We start from the raw sequence: 6,000 nt of genomic DNA, 5'->3' as shown, positions 1-6,000 counted from the left end.
GCTTGTACAACATCACCCCAAATTTGAAGAATATGATTTATCGACATGTAGGAAATGGCACTGAATATGAATATAAGTGAGAAGTACCCTCAATCTAACATTTGGTCACATAACACCATAGCGCTCAAATGTAGCAATACATTTCAGTAAACAGGGATTATCTCTCAAACGTTAATCTTCCTCAATTTCCACACATTCATTTAAATCTCAATCATTCACATGATACATGGCTATCATGCATATCTACCAATGATGTATTGTCTTCTAAATTGGTAGGTAAGGCATTGGTGAAACAAAAATTTGCTACAATGCCCAATGAATTCATCAAATGGTGGAAAATGTCATGGAAACTATCACTACATCCCAAACTCAAATCTTTATTTTGGCGTCTACTGAATGCAGGGCTACCAGTTAGAGTTATACTATCTCAATAGATGGAAATGCGCGATCTTTGTGAAATGTGCGAAGATAAAACAAATACTCTTTGGCATGTCTTCATCTCATGTGAATGGACCAAGAGAATTTGGGTGATAGGACCTCTTGGATTGCGAATAGAACACCTAGTCCAAAGTTCTATCTTGCACTTATGCAATGATTTCCTAGTTGATTTCCAACTAGACAAACAAAAAAATCAATGGTCCTTTCTGCCTTTGTGACTACTTATTATTTTATATGGAAATAAATAAATAATGTAACAATGAAAAAACTTAAAACCAATCCCCATAAGATAATAACAAATATTAACAAATGGCTTATGGAGATGAGCATAAGACCCTTAATGGACAAAAACCCAAATATTATATTGCCCACAACATGAGTATACAATGCTAAATACTTAATCTCTAAAGATAGCAGGTTGGTGTGTGGGACTTATGGAAGATGACAAATTTATTTTTGCTAAGGTAGTGCAGTTGGAAATAAGCAATTAGCGGAAAGTTTTAATGAGGGTAATGAAGGAAGTCATAGAGTACACAAACACAAACTTAATCCAAGAAGTGTGGATAAATGATGTGAAGGCAACTCCTCTCTTCCATACCCCCACCAAATTGCACTGACCTATTCACCTAATACCTGATTTGGCAGATATTAAGTCTACATTGGCTAATGCCACATTTTGTAATTATAAGTCCCCAACACTCTTTAACTCTCTTAACAGGTTGGCTAGTAAATCTATTAGTACTAATGCTTCAACCAACAGACGATGTAGTTTTAGCTTTACACAAACTGATGACCTATGTATGATGCTTAATCAGCAATATATATGTTTCTTCTTTGAGTAAAAAATAAATAAAAAATGTACAAGGAACAGTGTGATTTTTTTTTTTCTTTCAGTTGTAGCAACACTATGATTAGAGAATTGCATTTCCTCCACCCATCTCCTATGGTCCTAGTCCTACCCTCCACTTAATTTTATGTCTCGCAACTCATCTGACATAGGTTCTTATTAAGAGTTCACCTATTTTTATTTCTAGGTGGGTTGTAAGACAAAATTTTGAATGCAGCGTGTATTTGGGTGGATAGGATGTGGACTTTATGATTTGGTAACTTAGCCGTTTTAGTTCCCCTTAGTTTGAACCTGTACTTTTTGTTGGGTAGATTAGTATATGACTTTATTTTTGATTGGTTAGCGACACGATCATTCATCAAGTTACTGATTTGAGATTCATCATGTGATATGAGGATACGTACCAAGGAATGGTTTCTCAATCGGCAGTGATTAACATTTTTTAATAAAGAGGTCGTGGGTTCGATGCTCCCTATGATACAGTCTCCATTCAATCCCCTGAGAAAAAAAAATGGAGGGTATATATTCTTTTAAACCAATACTCCTAACCTCATGAGGTTGGTTCATTCTATCCATTTGCTCCAGACCCTCGTGGGGGGGGTTCATTCTATCCATTTGCTCTAGTTTTTGTTTGTCATCTCCATCCAACCAAATAAAGAAACCACTGATTAATGGTGGAGTTCATAAGACGCGTTTTGCAAACGGTGCATGGTTTTTATGTTTTTCTTATCCTTCTCTTGTCTTAGCCCCCACGGTTCCAGCTCATTAACACTTTTATCTATTACTTTCCCGCGTTTTTTCGTTTATAAATCTATTCATAGTTTCATAATCCAATTTTGCCCCTAACGTTTTAGATAAATTCATTAATTTAAATAATGAAGAGACAATATTACCCTTATGTAGTTAATTGTTAATTTGAAATTATTATAATAAAGAAACCCGATGTGGATGTAACCTTCAAGATTCATGTATATTCTTTATTAGATACTAAAAGAATATTGCTGTACATAAAATCGGTTACAAAAGGTTTTATCATATTATTGTAAATATTTTATATAATTGGGTATAGTAGACATTTCATTTTTAAATGATGATGAAAGCTTATCCTATGAAAAATGTTGGTTCTTGAAAAAGACATGATGAAAAAAAAATCCTTTTTAATTAATTGGAAATTCATTTTCACTCTTGAATCTAATTTAAATTAATAATATAAATAATAAATAAAATAAATAGAAGTTACTACCTCGAGGACCCAAACTCATAAAATAAATAAAGTAAGTAAATTTTTGTCTTCATGTGGGTTGGGGTTAGATTTAGATGGATGCATGCACCACTCAAATAGTTACTATGATCATATTAAAATTATCTTATTGTAATTAAAAATCAATTATTTACTTACAAATATTATGACTAGTGAATATTTGTTGTATTAACCCTCTTTTACAAAGTTATGTTAAGAGGGTGGGGATTATTACATACATCACGAGGAATGTTGAATATGTGACCTCTTCATTAAGGGTTAACTGTTATTATCGACTAAGCACCTCTTGAACAATACTTATAAGTGAGATTAACATGATGAGAAACTCAAATGAATCTATTGTCATGGCTTATACAAGTGGAACAATTTGCAACTCAACTATTACAATAAGATAATGTTTGATATCGGCTGACAGGAGCGGTGTCAAATTACTTATGGTGGAGTTAGAGTTAAACAATTTGACTTTACAAATCGTTTCGATATTTTGTTTTGATTACGGTTGAAAACCTAGGATTTCGATATTATTCTACTGCAAACAATTGTTTAAATCCATTGCTTTCAACTAGGGGTGTAAACGGATCAGATTAGGATCGGATAATGGTAATACCATATCCGCATCCTATTATATTCGGACGGATTCGGATAATATCTTATAGGTTTTCAGACGGATTCCGTCGATTTCGGATGATAATTTGATAGTTATTTTCTTAAGTAAATCCTTCTAAATGGTATGAATACAAATTGAATACAAGTTTTCGACTACCTGCTTACATCTTTACCATTTTATTTGTGAGAGCTAAGTTTGAAATTTAACAATTTAACAACTCTGGTAGCTATTTTAATAAAAAATCTAGAAAAGTAGTCACATATCACATGTAAAAATTTTATAAAAATAAGAAAAGTAAATCTAAATAAGTAATTTAATCGGATAATTTTATCGAACGGATAATAATCGGTAAGAAAGGGGTATACCATATTCGCATCCTATTAGTAATCGGACGAATTCGGATACCCCTAAACGGACGCGGATGCGAATTTGGAAGCAGATTTCGATTATCTATTTACACCCTTACTTTCAACTTCATTTCAAAAAACTCCGATAGTGTGGGTAATTCATTATCATTTCGGTTGAGCTACCAAAAATTTTGAAAATAATAAATTATTGGCTTATGGGTTTATATAATTTGGATATCAATGGTTGTGATATCTTAGGATTTTAATAAAAAAATGATGATAAATTTTTATATATAATTTTAATTTAAATATGCGTTGGGAATCTTGGGACTGCCATTTTAGGAAATGAAGGGTAATATCGGCAATTAAAAGTAAGACAACCACACGTGAGCTGGCTAGAAATTTTGCGCGTAAGAGTTAAAAAATTGAAAAACAAACCGCCCTTAAAAGTTGCCAACGTTCTTCGTCTGAAGTTCGCTTTACCAAAACACTCATTTGCGGCCAACCCTCGACTCCAAAGACTATGAGACGAATCGTTCGATCTTTGTTTGGAAGAGCTCATTTTGATCATCGATCATCTCATCTGCACAGACGAGGTAATCTTTCTGATATTCTTTCCTTATTTCGATACCTTGATTTGTTATTCGCATTAAGCTGGATTTAGTTTCTCTAGTTGTTCACTTGTTCTGCAAAATCTGTATGCATGATGTTGTGGTTGTTGTTCCATCCTTTTAGTGTTACTTGATGATTCGGTTCTTGTAATTTGTTGCTTTGCTTATGTATTCGGTTTAGCGGAGAAAAAACGGCTGAAAAAACAAAACGGAAGAGAGAAAAGAGAAAAGAGAAAAAGTCTTGCTAGTTTTGGTCTCCTTAGGGAAATTTCCCCGTCTACTAGATGAGTTTTTTCCGTGTTTCAAGTCGTTTTTGCTTCTTAAATTAACTAGAACCAGTGTACGATCTTCCTCAGACCATACGTGTTACGTATACTCATCCACAATTGGATTTAACATGTTGCTTACTTTTATGAACTTGCTACTTGAACCATATTACGATTTACGAGTTCGTGGATTATGAGTGCAAGGTTCTCAGAAATTTTTACTTCTCCAAAGATAAATAAATAGATAATCAAGAACTGAATAATCTGAATGTTTAAAGGGATTAGTTTCCATGGGGGTGTTGATTTTCTTCTCAAAAATTGTACTTGTGGTTGTTTGATTAATGAATGCACGCTGAGCTTCTAAAACTAGCAAAGAAAGAACCCGACTGGCACAGCATGGATAATTCCTGATGAAGTAAGAAGTTTTTGGCCTCCACCTCGATAAGAAATATCAGTTAATGATGTGGTTACTTGTAAAACGAAAATTGGCTTATTGGAGTCCTTCTCTGAGACAAAATGTAGTTTAATTTGTAATTTCTCAGTTCAACTTTCGAAATAGACTTATCTTTCTTTTCTCAAGGAGGAACCTACTTATTACTTTAGTGTCCTCAGTGTTGTTTATTTAAGTACTGATTCTGCATCTTTTGAAAGTTTCAAATAAGTTTTGTCATTTTATATCAGTTCCAAGTTTTAGCTGCTAATATAGGTAGCATGCCATTGAAAGAAGGATCCCTTTGGTACAACTGAGAAAACGCCTTAAGATGCAACTTGCTGTTGCCCTGGCTTCTATATTATTTAGTGAGGTGCCACCCATTTTCTTCTTAATCCAACTAAATTCCAATGTCCATTATTTAAAAATGTTGATACTGTTTATCTATATGTAGTCAGTTTAGCAAACTAGTTCTTTGACTAGTCTGTTTCACGGTAAAAATAAAAGATCTGAAACACTGTGGCTGCTGGGATTCGAGCCCAGGTCTCTACGGCCACAACGTAGAATTCTTACCACTAAACTACAGCCACATGATTGTTTACTTTTTACTAAGTGGTTATATATATAAACAAGAGTTATAATCAGTACCTCACTATATGGCGGTCGTAAGGCATGTTAGAGAATCTTCTGTCCATCAAGAAGTTATTGCATGCTATACTTAACCAATGAGATATGCTATTCCCTTTCTAAGTACAGTTATATTTCCATAAGCCTATATGGGGATAATTTGATGAGCTATTTAAGCATAAAGAGGTTGTAAGTCCAGAATCGATTAAAGCTGCTTGGAGGAGGATTTTGAATAACTTATTTTTCGTTGGACTATCAAAGCTACAATCTTAGTTACTACTGAAGCAAGTACTGTAGTGATTCAGCATCTCTAGATGAATAGATCCTTCCTTTCCCTCTTGCTACAACAAAAAATTTGCACTCTGATTATGGACTTGAACCTTGCTTATCTTGTTGATAATTTGTCAATCTTGTCATGATTAGTGTAAATCAAGGTTTGTGTTGAAGTCCATACTTGGGTCAATTTTCTTGATCCAGTTTTCCTTACAATTTCCCCTAGTTATCAAGGCATTTTGAAGGTTCCTTACCATGATATAAGTGTCATTACTACCTTTCAATTCATTGAC

The 6,000-nt window shown here is 33.6% G+C and overlaps 1 non-coding gene across 1 annotated transcript; it reads right to left on the bottom strand.

Annotated features, from left to right (window-relative positions):
* Nucleotides 1-5,325: 5,325 nt before the first annotated feature.
* TRNAH-GUG (transfer RNA histidin (anticodon GUG)) lies at nucleotides 5,326-5,397 on the bottom strand. The gene has a single exon. It is a non-coding gene; the product is annotated as a tRNA-His (tRNA).
* Between the last annotated feature and the right edge of the window lie 603 nt (nucleotides 5,398-6,000).

Source organism: Hakea prostrata, chromosome 10 (assembly GCF_041222555.1).
Source record: "Hakea prostrata isolate BN-2017 chromosome 10, UWA_Hpros_2, whole genome shotgun sequence".
NCBI lineage: Eukaryota > Viridiplantae > Streptophyta > Magnoliopsida > Proteales > Proteaceae > Hakea > Hakea prostrata.
This window is presented reverse-complemented; position numbering and strand designations above follow the sequence as displayed.